Source organism: Condylura cristata, unplaced genomic scaffold, assembly GCF_000260355.1.
Source record: "Condylura cristata isolate star-nosed mole 26May11 unplaced genomic scaffold, ConCri1.0 scaffold00010, whole genome shotgun sequence".
Classification (NCBI taxonomy): Eukaryota; Metazoa; Chordata; class Mammalia; order Eulipotyphla; family Talpidae; genus Condylura; species Condylura cristata.
The window spans coordinates 55,786,031-55,801,197 of NW_004567111.1; positions in this window are offsets into that span (position 1 = coordinate 55,786,031).

The following is a 15,167-nucleotide window of genomic DNA, read 5'->3' on the forward strand; positions in this document are numbered from 1 at the left end:
CAACATCCAAGAGGATTTAATATGAGTCCAAAGGTAATATGTAACAAAAAGAAAAGGAGTTTTGATCATGTCATGTACTCTTTTCAGCCATCAAATATTAGCCCTCCAAAAGTCACATAAAATCAGATTAAATGGGAAAAAAGAGAGGGTGATGTTCACTCAGGTTCATGGAGCATTTCTGGAAGGGCAGTTGGACAAAGGTGCTTGTTTTTAGGGCTCTCCTTTTGAGGTTCTTATTTTGGAGTCTCAAAATTTAGTAACCTTATTTAAATTATTGATGAATACTCAAGGATCTCTGTAGCAGGACTCAACTGACACAAATGAACAAAGGGGCAGAAAATTTATCATTTTCCTTTTTTATATGTATACTATGTGTTTATATACATTTACCATCCTTCTGCATTTTTGTACAATACATGCTTTCTCCTCTCAGATGTAGTCCCTATAAAATTCCCACCACCATTTCACCCCGTGCACTATCACCATAGTCCCTTGTACCCCAGTTTTGATCCCTCTTCCTCCCCACCCCTGTGGAATGCCTCTGATTTATAATTGCCTGTTAATTTTGTTTTTTAAATTACTATAATTATTTTATCCCGATTCCTTATGTGGCTCCCCTATATTCCTCCTATAAATGAAGCCATCTGATAGTTTCTTTCTTTCTTTCTTTCTTTCTTTCTTTTTTGGCTATTTCACTAAGCATAATCCCTTCCAGCTCCATCCATGTTGATGTGCTTATTCCAGCCTATTTATAATAGTTAAGATATGGAAACAATGCAAATGCTCAAAAATAGGTGACCAGATAGAGGAGATGTGGTATATTTACACAATGGGATGCTACTCAGCAATCAAAACCAAATTTATTACTTTCAAAGGACTAATGATGGGACCCCTTAGGCGATATTGTTCCAGATTCAGAAATCACAGTGGTGAGTTGAGTTCCCCCAATCTAAACCCTTCTTGCCATCTGCTATGCACATACCAGAGTTAAAAAAAAAATGATTTAAAAAATTAAAGTAATTACAATTTTATTGTTAAAAATGCTATAAAACAGCATGCAATTATTCATTTATTTTAGCCAATATTCATTAAGCATACATTCTACATAGGAAGATGTCCTTTGGAAATTTCACTCAAACAGATAAGTTGAGTTACTATGAAATAAAGCAAGGTAAGCATTCCCCTTTGCCTTCTCTGATGCCATGGTAGAACTTGTAGTATACTTATAGAACCCTTGAAATTCATAAGTTCTTATCATACTCTAAAAATCACTAGAACATGAACTCTAGAATATTGTTTAAATACCTTTAAAAAATATCTTCAATTTGGGGCCTCCCTACTGGCTCAAGTGATTAAGTCTCCACACTATGAAGCTATCCACAGCCACTGCAGCAGGAGTTCAATCCCCAGCCAGGGAGATGTTCCACCTGGCATGGCAGAGCTTTCCTGACCCTCCCACTACTTCCCTCAGCAGTGTATTTCAGTACATCTGCCTGTTCTGCTCTGTGTCTCTGGTGAATCTTCTCTCACACATAAAACCCCTCTCCCTGCACCTCTAGCCTACATGTCAGCTCTTGTATGCATAAATAAATAAATCTTTAAAAATATATTTTGCCCCCCCCCCCCGGGTGGAACCATGGGTTAAAGCTCAGTGTTGTGAGGTTGTCCACAGTCTCTGCAGCAGGAGTTTGATCCCTGACCAGGGAGGTGACCCAGTATATATCAGTCAATCTCTCTATTCTGTTCCCCACTCAATCTCTGGTGAGTCTCTCACCCCCCCACACCTTGACCTACACCCCAGGTATTGTATGCATAAATAAAAATAAATCTTTAAAAAAAAGAAGTTCAAAAACAAACAAAAAAACTTATTGAAGATGTGACGTAAAATGAAAACTCGTACACTGGTGGTGGAAAAGCAGACTGATTCTGCCCCTATGAGAAACAGTGTGGAGTTTTCTCAGAATATGTTTTTGAGGGTTACAGTTAAGTTTTGCTTTTCAAATTTTATACTTATTTACAAAGAATATATCTATATCTATATTATGTCACATAAATTGAAGATTACACATATACTTCATGAGAATGTGCAGCTCTTTTTAAATTTTTGTGTTTTTATATTTTCTTGCATTATTATTTTTGAAGTAACATTACTTAACATCCTTGTTAATTTTTTTTATATATATAATACAGAATTTCTCTGCCCACTTGTGGTCACCAAAGTTCTTCCAACACCAATGCACATACAATCTACCACCACAGTCCATTGTGTTCTCCTTCCACTCTGTTTCCTTCCCTCCCCCTCCCAACCGCTCTCCCTTGCTGGATGCTAAGATCTATGGAAAGCTTTCAAGAGCTGATTTTAAAGTTTGTCTTTTTCTTATCTTTTGTTTGATTTCTTTATATTCCACATATCGGTAATACCATTTGATGTTTATCCTTTGCCTTCTGATTCATTTTGCTTAGTATAATCACTTCAAGCAACATTCAGTTTTCTACAAATTTCATGTATTTCTTTTCTTATCATGATTAGTACTCCATTGTGTATGTATACCACATCTTCATGATCTAAATATCTGTTCTGGGGGATTTAGGTTGTTTCTTTATCTTTACTATTATAAATAGTGATGCTATAAATATGGTGTAACAGGCCCCAGAAAAAGGAGGGGTTCTAGGTTCCCTTCCCTACCCAAAGGAGGGTGGAGCTGAGTAGGGAGAAGAATCTGGAGAGGAGACTGAGGAAGAAGGGAGCAGGATGGAGAACTAGAAGGAGACCTGAGGGAGGCACATGGAGCAGAGAGACATGTGAAGAAGCAGCTCTTCTTTCTTGGTCCTGGACTAGTTGAAACAGAGGTGTGTGAAAGACCCATATAGAGTTTAACTATGGCATTGTTAAGCTTCATTTTGATTTTGCTGTTTTTCCTTCCAGACTTGTCTGGCCATTTCTGACCCTTTTCTATGGGCCCCTGCTAAAAGGTGCATTAGACTTGTGGTGGGCTTTTGGACATAGCTTTGGGCCAATCCCTTTGGGTAGACTTTTACCCATTAGGGGACAGATAACTTTGGGTGCTTGACTCAAAACAATATCCTTTGTTTTTTCTATATTTCACACTAATTTTACTAAAGTTCCTTTCCATTAAAGGTCTTACATGTTTTATCTTGATGTGACAGATGGCAGAACCTATTTAGAGCAGGCAGGTTTGGGGGTCCTGGAGTGCCCCTCTCTCTGCCCTTACAAATGGGAGTATAAGTTTCCTTTCAAATTAGTGTTTTTGTGTTCTTTGGGTAGACACCTAGGAGTGGGATTGCTGAGTTGTAAAGTAGATCTTTTTTTAAATCTTTTGTGGAACATCCATACTTCTTTCCATAAGGTGTGCCAGTCTATGTTCACACCAACAATATAATAAGATTTCTTTTTCTCCACCTGTTGCTTGAGGGGCTTTTGGTTTGGCTATTCTCACAGACATAAGGTGGTATTTCATTGTGCTTTTGATTTGCATTCCCCTGATGATAAGTGATTATGAACTTTTTATTTTTTAATATGCCTATGGGCCAGCTGCATGTCCTCCTCAGAGAAGTACTTATTATGCTATTCTGCCCATTTATTATTGGGTTGTTCATTTTCTTTATGTTGAATTGTATGACTAGTTTGTAGATCTTTGATAACAATCCCTTGTCCACTACATGTTTACTCACATTTGGTACGGTGTCTCTTTTGCTGTACAGAAGTTTTTTTGTTGTTGTTTTGTTTTTTAATTAGATGTTTTCCAGGGATTTATATTCTACTTTGCTTTCCTTGCTGCTAATGAGAATATGCAGAGACATCTGTAAAGTTCATGATATGGAGTGATTTATTTATATTTTATGTATTTCATTTTTCCAGGTTTTCAGACTTTTTTTTTTAAAGATTTATTTATACATGCAGAACTGGGGTACAGGCCAGAGGTGCAGAGGTGGTGAGAGGATTCACCAGAGAAAGAGTGGGGAGCAGAACAGGGAGATCAACAAAGTTGCTGATGGAAGCGGTGGGCAAGACAGAAGAGGTCTGCTGCAACATGTGGTTCCCCTACAGGCCAGGAATCAAACTTGCACTGAAGCAGATGAGACTAGCTTCACAGTGTTGTGTTTTAACCTCAGCACCACTAGGAAGAACCCACAGACACGTTTTTTTTTTTTTTTAAACTCTATTTTCAGTTAATTTTCATTTATGGTGTGAGACAATAACATTGCTTCATTCTTTTACACATGGCAATACAATTTTCCCAATACTAAAACTTGAAGAAAACTTGTTTCAGTGTATACTTTGATCATTGTTGTGGAATCATTGTCCATAAATGTGTGATTTATTTCTGTTCTCTTAATTGTGTTCCACTGATTGGAATACAGTTTTGGGTAATGTTTTTGCATTATTTAAGTAGATACCTAAGAGTGAAACTACTGCATTGTATGGCGTATTTAAAAACTGTAAGATATTTCCTGCTCAGGGATAAGAAGAATCAATATCAAGTATCATCTTACCCAAAGCAATATACCGATTTAATGCAATCAAAATACAAATCGTAATGGGATTCTTCAAAGAAATGGAACAAATATTACTGAAATGTATATGTAACCACAAAAGATGAGTGCCAAGGCTTTTCTGACTAAAAAGGTGAAAATGGAGGTATCACACTTCCAGATTTCAAGCTACACTGCAAAGTCCTAAGAATTAAAACAACATGGCACTGAACAAAGCCATATACTCTTGATCACTGCAATATTGTTTACAATAATTATAGTATGCAAACAACCTAAGGACAAAAAAGAAGATTTGTAGATTATGTACATAGATCAATGTACACCAAATACACACATACACACACACAGGTAATATAATACTAATCAACTACAGATACTAATAGCCTCTTGCCATTGGTAGTAATGAGATGGAAATGGAGGCTACTATGCTAAATGAAATAAGGCAGAAGTGGACAGACAAAAGACAGGTGGCTTTATTCCTATGTGAAATACAGAGAAAACAACTGATAACTCCAAGACAAAACAAACCATAGAAATCTTTCCATAAAGCAGAGGTTATTAGAGGGAGAGGATGGAAAGGGGCACAATGGACTATGGTTTGGTAATGGGTGTTCTGGTTGTTAGGGGATCTCATATTTCTACATCATATACAATGCTGAAAACCAATGTTATCTTAAATATATAAAATAAATAAAAGTACTACTTCATAATTTAAAGCATTAAAAAAGTAGAGGGAGCATAATTTCAATATTTACTTTGTTATTCTAGACATACATTTCTTAAAAAAAAAAATTACTTGAAGATTGATGGCAGCTCTAGCAACAATAATGAGTGTAGGGCAGCCAGTGAGTTAACAAGCGTTGCAGGGACTTTGGATGTCTGACCACGCGGATGGTATTTCCTTTACAATTCATTCTGGCTTAAGCTTAAAAGTCTACTGTGTTTTAAAAATGTTCAAGTCAGTGAAGGTGTTGGATTGAATTCCAATTCTAACATTCCACTTCTTTCGTGATCTGTATTCCAGGTTTCCACTGTTCAAGTAGGCAACACAGATTTTTATTTGCATTCATCTGGACAGTGTGTGTGCTTTAAAGTTTCCATACCTCTACGACTGCTTGTGAACTGTGAAGTGTCTGGAATTGAAGCAGTACCTGAATCTACAGAAAGGCTGTTCTTCTAGTTGGAAATGAAGAAAATCTTCCAACAAAGATCAGAGGGCAAATTGGGTGATTTTGAAACTTAACAGGTCTTCTTATTACAAACTCCTTGGGAAAAAGAAAAAGCTAGGGAAGCGGAGAAATGGGGGAAGTGCAGAAATTAGGCCAGGAGAAGGAGGTGGAAATCAAATCTGTGTCATAAGATCAGAATATAAAGCAAACCTAGCCACAACTGACATTGCTCAAATTCCATTCTGAGACTCAGTCATTAATATTTAGCATTTTTTGTGATTACTTTATAGACATGATGTCATTGTTTCAAAGTGTATTACTAATCACCAGTGACACAGTTGCCAGAGAGCAAACTTATAATGTAGTGATGTTATGAGTGGAAAATGTTGCAATTATGGTGGGGGAAGGGGAGAAGTTCAGATTAAGTTCAAGGTATTTGGCTTGGATTTTCTGGGTGCGCCAAATCTAGACTTCTCAGGGGGGTTCTATGACTTAGAACCACATTCAAAACTTACCATTTTATTGTTTAAAAAATACTCATAAAATTTAAAGCTTCTGAAATAGGAATCTTGGGAAAAGTGAATAAAATCCCAGACATTCCAACAAAAACAACCTTATTCTTTGTGACAACTCCACGTTTAGACATTCCTTCAGTTTATTACCACAAAGCAGACTAAACTGGCAGAGGAATCAAGCAGGCCCCTCCATCCTCCTGTGCAGTGTCCTGGCCGCAGCTTCTCCACCAAATAAGCTTCTCAGAGGTGATGGATGTTCCCTCTGCAGGGGAAGGCCCTCATGGATACAGACCTTCCTCCATGAGGAGGTGACATGCATTTGTGATCTGAAGCTCAAAGTGGGCCTGCCAGAGGAACTATGATAAATGGAGACAGGCTTTGTGAAAATTCTTGGCTGGGCTACAAGAAAGGGACCTGTGGTGTATAAACCTCAGGCCCTTGGTGTGGGTTTTTGCTTAATCATCACTCTTTTCCTTTCCTTCCTCCTAAACTCTAATTCTGCTTTCAACTTATCACTTACTCACCTTATATCATCTTCTGTCTTAATTGATCCAATTATGAGCTTGATCAAAGACAGATGTTTACTCCTCTCTAAGGGAAGGCAATCCAGTCTTGGTCCTCTGCAAACTTCTAAGTGGAATATCTTTAAATGAAATTAAATTTGGAATAGTGGAGAGAATAGTAGAGAAGCTGTCATGAAATTGTAGAGTCTGAAGCAAAATAGATACCTCAAATTGTGCCAAGGAAAGAACCATGGACTTATCTAGTTTTATTATTTGCATTTTCTGAATGTCTGCTATCTTAGTGTTGAAATCATGACATTTTTAAATTATCCTGAAATTTTTCTTCATTCTTCAGCAAAAAGGGGCAAAACAAATGTAAGAATATTATAGATTAAGAGGGGCAATCTAGTGATAAACATCTTGCTCTGATTGAGTAAATATTGTTTAATAGGGGCACATGTGAGTAGTGATCACTCAAAGAAATTCTCCAAAACAAGACAAACTCTCACAACAGAGACTTGTGCCTTAAGAAAACCTCTTTTCAGATGTGTGTAATAGGAATAACAGGTACCTCGTATTATGTTTGGTATTACATATATTTGGAAAGAGAACTTTTAAAATATGCTTCAACTTGGTAATCATACCACCAACTAAATCCTCTATAAATCATTATAAAAATACTCAGTAAAAAGTCTCGGACAACTGACTAAGCAGAATAGGCAGGAATAATAGTATCTATTCTACAAGCTTCACACAACTTATATAAGTTTTGTGTGAGTGAAAATCTCAAACAAATGTAACTAATAACATATTTTTGATAGAAACATAAATCCCACATTTCAAAACAATCTCAAAAAAAAAAAAACTTGAATATTTTTCCTGAGAATGAAAACATTTTTCCCTTCAAAAGCATTGAAACAGAGATTGTCAGGACTTGTTAAAATGTAACAGATGAACAGGTATAATTGCTTTGTTAAAAATTTAGGTAGACTGAGCCCTCCCTGGTGACACAGCAGGTTAAAGCACAGCATCAAGAAGCCAAACCCACTTCAGCATGAGTTTGATCCCCGCCCGAGAGGTGATCCACATGGCATGGCAGACCTCTCCTGACCCACCCACTGCTCCCTTCAGCAGTGTACTTCATTGATCTGACTGTTTTGCTCCCCACTCTGTCTCTAGTGAATCCTGTCACTGCCCCTGCACCTCTGGCCTGTACCCTAGTTCTGTATGCATGGATAAAGCAATTAAAAAAATAGTTAGACTTTCATTTTCCCACTCCTGGTTGTGTTTTTTGTAGAAATGTATTTTATCTTTTTTCTATGGTAGATTCTTATGAAATTACTTTCTGAGTACAGGTTATCTTAATTTTCTACTTTTGTATTTGTGTGTGCAGAGTGCTAGGAAAAGACAAGTGAAACATTCACCTGTAGTGCAAAGTTTAAGTTATGCCAATAAACTCAAAATAAAGCTACATGAGTTTTAGTAGACAAATAAATAAATAAACAAACAAATAAATAAATAAATTCTTAATGGACAAAACACCCAAATTTTAAATTAAGGGAAAATCTACCTCTTCATTGACAAAATCAGGTTCACACTTCTACCTAATTCAAGAATATTCTGTTTGTCGATTGGTTGGTCAGGACATAACAATACTGTCACTTTGAAATAGAAGTGTTAACTGTTGTATCCTAAAGAAACACCTATATAAAATTAAGAATAAGAAGGAAAGAGGGCTTAAGGGAAGGAATGAGGGATACAAGTGATTTAAGAATATTAGATACCTGTTTCAAAGAAAAAGAAAATCACACTCACCTTTATTTACATTATTACGCAATCTGTTTCTCAAACCCATCAAGAAGGTTGAATAAACAACAATTCAACAAAGATGAGCTATCTTAGGTATAAGAATTTCTACTCAATCTACACCCTATAATAATGCAGTAGTGTTAGGTAAAATTATAGTAAAGGAAAAGGTAGCTGGTTAGTTACTTAATGTTCTTAGTTACAGCTCTATGTGCTTCTCTTATTAGTGTTGGTGCTGATGGACCTCACATGTCATTCATATCATTCTTAGAGAAACAAATTTTATATGTATGACATAAGAATTTCCATTTTAAAATCAGGTCTTCCTGAAAATGTAATGCAAAGATCTCGGCATATCCATAGGTGACTATGGAAAATTCCATGTTTGATAATAATCTTATAAACTCCCGAGGGCTTGACTAGCAAATAATTAACTTTCAAATAGTTTAATTTCACAACTCAGACACATTAAGTTATAAGTAGAGAGAAGTTATAAGTAGAACAATTGTTTTATTAACAGCAGGATGTCAAAATTTAACCCAGCTGAGCTAAAGCAAGAGCAAAGTCATTTCAGCAGTTAAAAACACCCATTGGCTGGTGTAATTAGATCACATATCCCAAGACCATCTGTTTATTTCCTGTACCTACTATATCTCTAGCTTTGTGTACAGCTTGTGGAATGAAAAGCTTGTTCAGATAAAGTATCATTTTTCAAATGGCATATAACTTTGAAATGTGCAGCAAATGCCAACTCAAATATCAGAGATCAACAGGAGCTGTCATTCTGCATTTAGAGACAGATAAAGAGATTGAAGAACACAAATATTATATATTAATTTCTCTTCTAAGACTCCTGTTAAAGCTCATGATGGTAACTAGGAAAACTTTCCTGCTAATTCCAAAGAGCCTCTTATCTGTATCTATAATTTCTACTCTGATGTAAAGCTCAAAAGATTATATGACGATCCTTCCATGAAAGTTGTAGGTGTGAACTGCTCTGCAAACTTACCATTTCACCTAAGTTGTCTTTCACTAGTGGTTTGCAAGTGAACCATCAGTACTTTGGAGGTAGTGGGGAGTCTTGAAATCAAGACACAAAGTTTTATTTATTTTTCATGTTATTTTATTCTTTTACATAGATCTGGGGTATAGGTCAGAAGTTTAGAGTGAACAGCAATGGGTGAGAGAATTCAACAGAAACAGAATGGGGTACAGAAAAGATGGATTTCCTGAAATATACTGCTGAAGGGAGCAGAGAGTAAGACAGGAGAGTTCTTCTGCACTGGATGTTGGTCACCTCCCTGTCTGTCGGTCACCTCCCTGTCTATGGATTGAACTCAGGTCCTAGCAGAGATTGAGAGGAACTTAAACCCAAGTTATGGGGAGCCCAAGACACAAAGTTTTAGAATCCTAATTATTAATTAATTGATGTCTCACTTTAGGCAAATTATTTCAATTCTGAAGTTTTCCTCTTTTTCAAAAGTAAAATTAGTCAGACGTTGCCTGTGGGGATAGTGAAAAATTGCATAGTTCATTTATTTTACAGCTGCTAGGATGCCTCAGAGTCTGTGCGTCAGCCACTATGGCTAAGTCCTAGTGTCCTAGGGCCTTAGGCTCAGTGTCCCAGTCTGACATCTTAGGCCTATTTGGAATTTTAAGGGATATATTGGATACAGAACTGGTTGGCTAGTCTATATTGGAAAGAAGGTTTGTACAAAGAGAAATTTACAGTGGGGTGAGAGCTACAAATATGGGACACATGTGCACTAATCCATCCATGTAAAGAGGAGATTTGAATGTGTGAAAACTCCTGAAAAGTTTGCGCTTGGAATATGTGATCTAATTACACCAGCCAATGAATGTTTTCAAATGGTAAAAATAAATACATAAAATAAAAAAGAACAATTACTATGTACACGGCAGCACTAATAAAGTATCTTTATAAAAGAAAGTGACAACTAGGAAAAGTGGAAAGATTCAAAATACATATGGAAAACATTTTGCCTCATTACATAAGCAAAGGTACTTAAATTCAAAAAGATCTTTTTTGCAAATATAGAACTATAAATTGGAAAGATGTTATTAATTACTGATGGATGCATGATGAAATAAGAATCTTATTTGCATAGGCCTGAGGTAATGTTCTTACAAACTTAAAAACAATCTAGAACTAGTTACCAGAATGATAAAATCCCCTTACCTACTTTAATCCCTGAGAATGCCAGGCTATAATCTGTAGTCAAACTCTGAATTTACAGCATATATTTATAATATTCACATCATAAATAAGTATTATGTAAAATAACTATGCTCAACATTGATAGTTGTTAATTACGTCTCCTCTTAACATGGAAAATACTATGTGCTTATTAAAAACTATGAAAAAATATGTGCAAATTTATTTAATAACAGTACATAAAAGTCAATACACATTATAATAATTATTCTTAAATACACAAAAATTAAAGGCCTGTTAAGAATAGCATCAACATATTTATAGTTGTTCTTGCATATTAAAATATAGATAGCATTTTATTTCTATTTTAAATGATTATAACAATTTGGGTAAATTAGTTTTTTAAATGCAACAAGAAGATTGTAATCTGAAGCCCCAAAACCATATACAAATGGAAAAGAAGAAAAACAATTATATATGAGGTTACTGAAATATTTAAATAAGTCATTACTCTTATATTTCACCCTGAAATATTGAAATAATAAGGTATACAGTAAGGGCTAATAACCAATATCTCCTTTAGTTTCACTTAATGAAAGCAAATGCCTATTACAACATTAGAATATTCTCCAGCTATCCCTATAAGCTACAGCTGGCTCCTAAGAGCACCAGAATTTGATATCCCTTATAGCAATTCTGTTTGATATCATTTAAAGTAAAAACTATTTTGAAGAAAAAAAAAAAAGTTTTCTTTGGATGTGAGTCCTATAACTTCTAATTCACTCAACAGGCCAGTGTTTGTTATCTATGGGGAGTGACAAGGTGTGAACCAAGAGTACAAGCAGAAATACAAGAAGTGTCCCCTACTTTAAGGAGATATGTACATGGTTCTCTGAGATCTCTGACCTCTGTTGGTCTCTTTCCCTCTCTCTCTCATTCTCTCTTCACACACACCCACCCACCCACCCACCCACCCACACACACACACACAGACTTTCTTCCAGGAATGTTCAGTTACACACACACACAGATCAAGAAAGGCTTTAAAGTTGTGGCCACATTATTCTTCCTCCAAAATTACTTTGTAGATAAGTCCTTGATATAAGCTATTTCTTTAAGACAGCAAATTGTAAGTTTATCACTATGTATAAAACTAGTTTAAAGTTCTGGAATGGACTTAGTATCATCTAAGATATTTTATTGATAGTTGTGTTTAGTAAATGTTTAATATAGCTCAAGGGTTTTAATCTAATTCTAGATCCATATGTCCTTTTCCGCATAAAGACACTGGGTGCTGAGTCAGAATTTCCAAAGGTAAAGTACAGGTTTTATATAATTTTTCTACCATAACCTCCCTCCCCCACATTTAGCTCTTTCTGGACAAGTTGAAGTATCTAGTCATTCATCAAATTATTTTTGTACACTTTCTAGGAAATAGTCTAGGTGTTAGGACTACAATGAAAAATCACAGAGTTCATGATGGCAGTGCATCCTGGTCCAGCCAGAAAAGACAGACTGTGGTGTGCAGGACACTCACTACTAAAAGTGGATCTACCATATGACCCGGCAATTTCTTTCCTAGGAATTTGCTCAAAGAACACAAACACATTAATTCAAAAGGAAACTTGGAACTGTTTATTGCACTACTATTTACAATATCTAAGATATGGAGACACCTTAAATGCCCAAAAATAGATAAATGGATCACGAAGATACTATATACATACACAATAGAATTCAATATGAAAACAGATAAATTCATGCCATTTGCAGCAACATGGTTGGAGTTGGAAGGGGTTATACTCAATGAAATAAGTCAGAAGGAAAAAAAATATTAGATGGTTTCACTTATAGGAAGAATATATGGAAAATTAACAAAAGGTAAAAAAAAAAAAAAGACAAAACTTACAGGGCAAACATAAAGCTGAGGCAGCGGGGGAAGAGCACAAGAGACCATGGTGACAATTCATGGATGATGTGATTGTTGGATATCTATGGGTACTCCACCTGAAGGGAGAAATCAAATACTGTACAAAAATGAAGGCTTACATAAGAAAATAAAATGCTTAAGTTAAGTTGAATAGGATTCTTGTAGTGTAAAAATAAAAACAGGACACTACTATTTGAAGGTTCACTACATAACTAAAAATTGTCACAAAATGATAAAAAAAAAACAGAACAAGAGATCAAACTATTGGACTGGAAACACTATACATGAGTACATTTATTTTCTCCTTTTAAAATAAGACTTGAAAAGGCATGGACCAAGACACCTTTTATGCACATTAAAGAAAAGAAAATATATTAATTTTCTTCATCAAACTTCCCATAAGTAGAATGACCATTGAGGGAAAGTTCAATTCCTTTGTAATTATAAACCATAATGTGCTTACATATACATTTCTAAAGGCTATTCTTTGGTGTACACATAAGGCGAGGTCTGCTGCACCTTGTGGATTTGAAAGTTACATCACTTTCAAATTTCAACTCCCTTCCTTCCTAAGGGAAAGGAAATATTCTTTAAAATGTAGCAGTCAATAGTTTAGTTTCAGGCTACCTTTCCTCACATTTTACAATATCTGAGTTATGGAAACGACCCAAATGCCCCAAAATAGATGACTGGATCAAGAAGATGGTGTATATGTACACAAAAGAATATTACTCAGTAATCAAAAAATATAAACTCATGCCATTCATAGCAACATGGATGGAACTGGAAGGGACTAAGCTTAGTGATATAAGCCAGATAGAAAAGAAAAATATCAATTGTTTTCATTTATAAGAGTGATGAGGCTACCCCAAACATTTGCCTATATTATAAAGCTATAGATACCTTGACATTCATAAAACAGAAAGTAAATATCCTAAACATAAGTGGAAAATAAATTTAATAAAGTGTTCATTGAATACTAGCAGGAAAAAAATAATTTATTCAGTAAATGGTATTAATATGGAATCACTACTGCATCAAAACAAATTTCAGATAAATCTGTAAAACACTTAATCATGAACCATAAGTCATAAAATAAAACATTAAAATAGTTTTTCATCTTAGAAAGGGAAGCCTTTATAAATATGGTGCAAATACAAAAGTCACTGAAAATTATGAAGATAAATTTTAACTGATATTTTTTTCAAATTCTGTATTTCACTGGACATAATTAATGACCTATAAAGTATACAAATATTTGTCGAGACAAGAACATTTTTACTTCCTTCATAAAATAGATACCTATCTATTATATTTTTTAAGAAACAAAGTTTAAAATAAAAACATAGTATATACTTGAAAAAGTACAAATGGTTCAAAAATAGGGAGAGATGATCAATTTCCCTCATATTAAGGAAAACATTAAAGCTGAAACATAATGTCTTTCTCAGATTAGCAATACACAAAATGGTTTACAATAAACTACTTTATTGGTAAGGACGTGAGAAAACTGAGTGTCACTGTCAATGGAAAAATAAAAATAAAACCTCTATGAAGTAGGCTTATAGTAGAGGGACTGGAATTCAAAGCAAACATTTTTTGACCCAACAGGAATTTGTGTTACTGATGCAACTCCTCACAAATCACATGTATCCAAGAAAAACCACTGCCACATTTTCTAAATATCAAAAGATTAGAAACTATTAATCAAAAGGGCACTTGTTAAAAATAAAAACTAGTTAAGTAAACAGTAACTAGGATATTATCGACAATATAAAGGGACAGATGGATCTAGAATAACCTTGGAACAACACAAAAATTCAAAACCACAAACATAGCAATGCACTGTCTACATTTAGAATGGAGATAAATCCAAGGATTTATCCACACATTTCCACAAGAACCAGCATCAGTGGCTCTGCTTAGTTAGATAAACGGGGAGCTTGAAGTTAGGAGTGGAAGGTGAACTATGTCACTCCACAGGAGTGGAAGATGTCAAAAACCCTCCAACTAAAAATTCAAGTGTGGCCCTCCCTGGTGGCGCAGCGGGTTAAAGCACTGCACTGAGAAACTAAAGCCACTTCTTCATGATTTCGATCCCCGCCTGCCCTGGAGGTGACCACATGGCGTGGCAGACCTCTCCTGACCCGCCCGCTGCTCCCCTCAGCAGTGTACTTTGTTGATCTGCCTATTCTGCTCCCCACTCTGTCTCTGGTGAATCCTCTCACCCTCCGCATATCTGGCCTGTACCCCAGTTCTGTATGAATAAATAAATAAATCTTTAAAAAAAAAATTCAAGTGTAACTTTTTTATTAGACTAAAAAAATAAATTGATCACACAGAGGTTACTAGTGTCAAACAGCTTTTTTTTTTTTTTTAAGATTGATTTATTTATACAGACAGAACTGGGGTACAGGCCAGAGGTGCAGGGATGGTGGGAGGATTTGCCAGAGATAGAGTGGGGAGCAGAACAGGCAGAGTGATGAAGTACACTGCTTAGGGGAGCAGCTGGGAGACAGGCGAGGTCTGCTGCACCTTGTGGATCACCTCCGG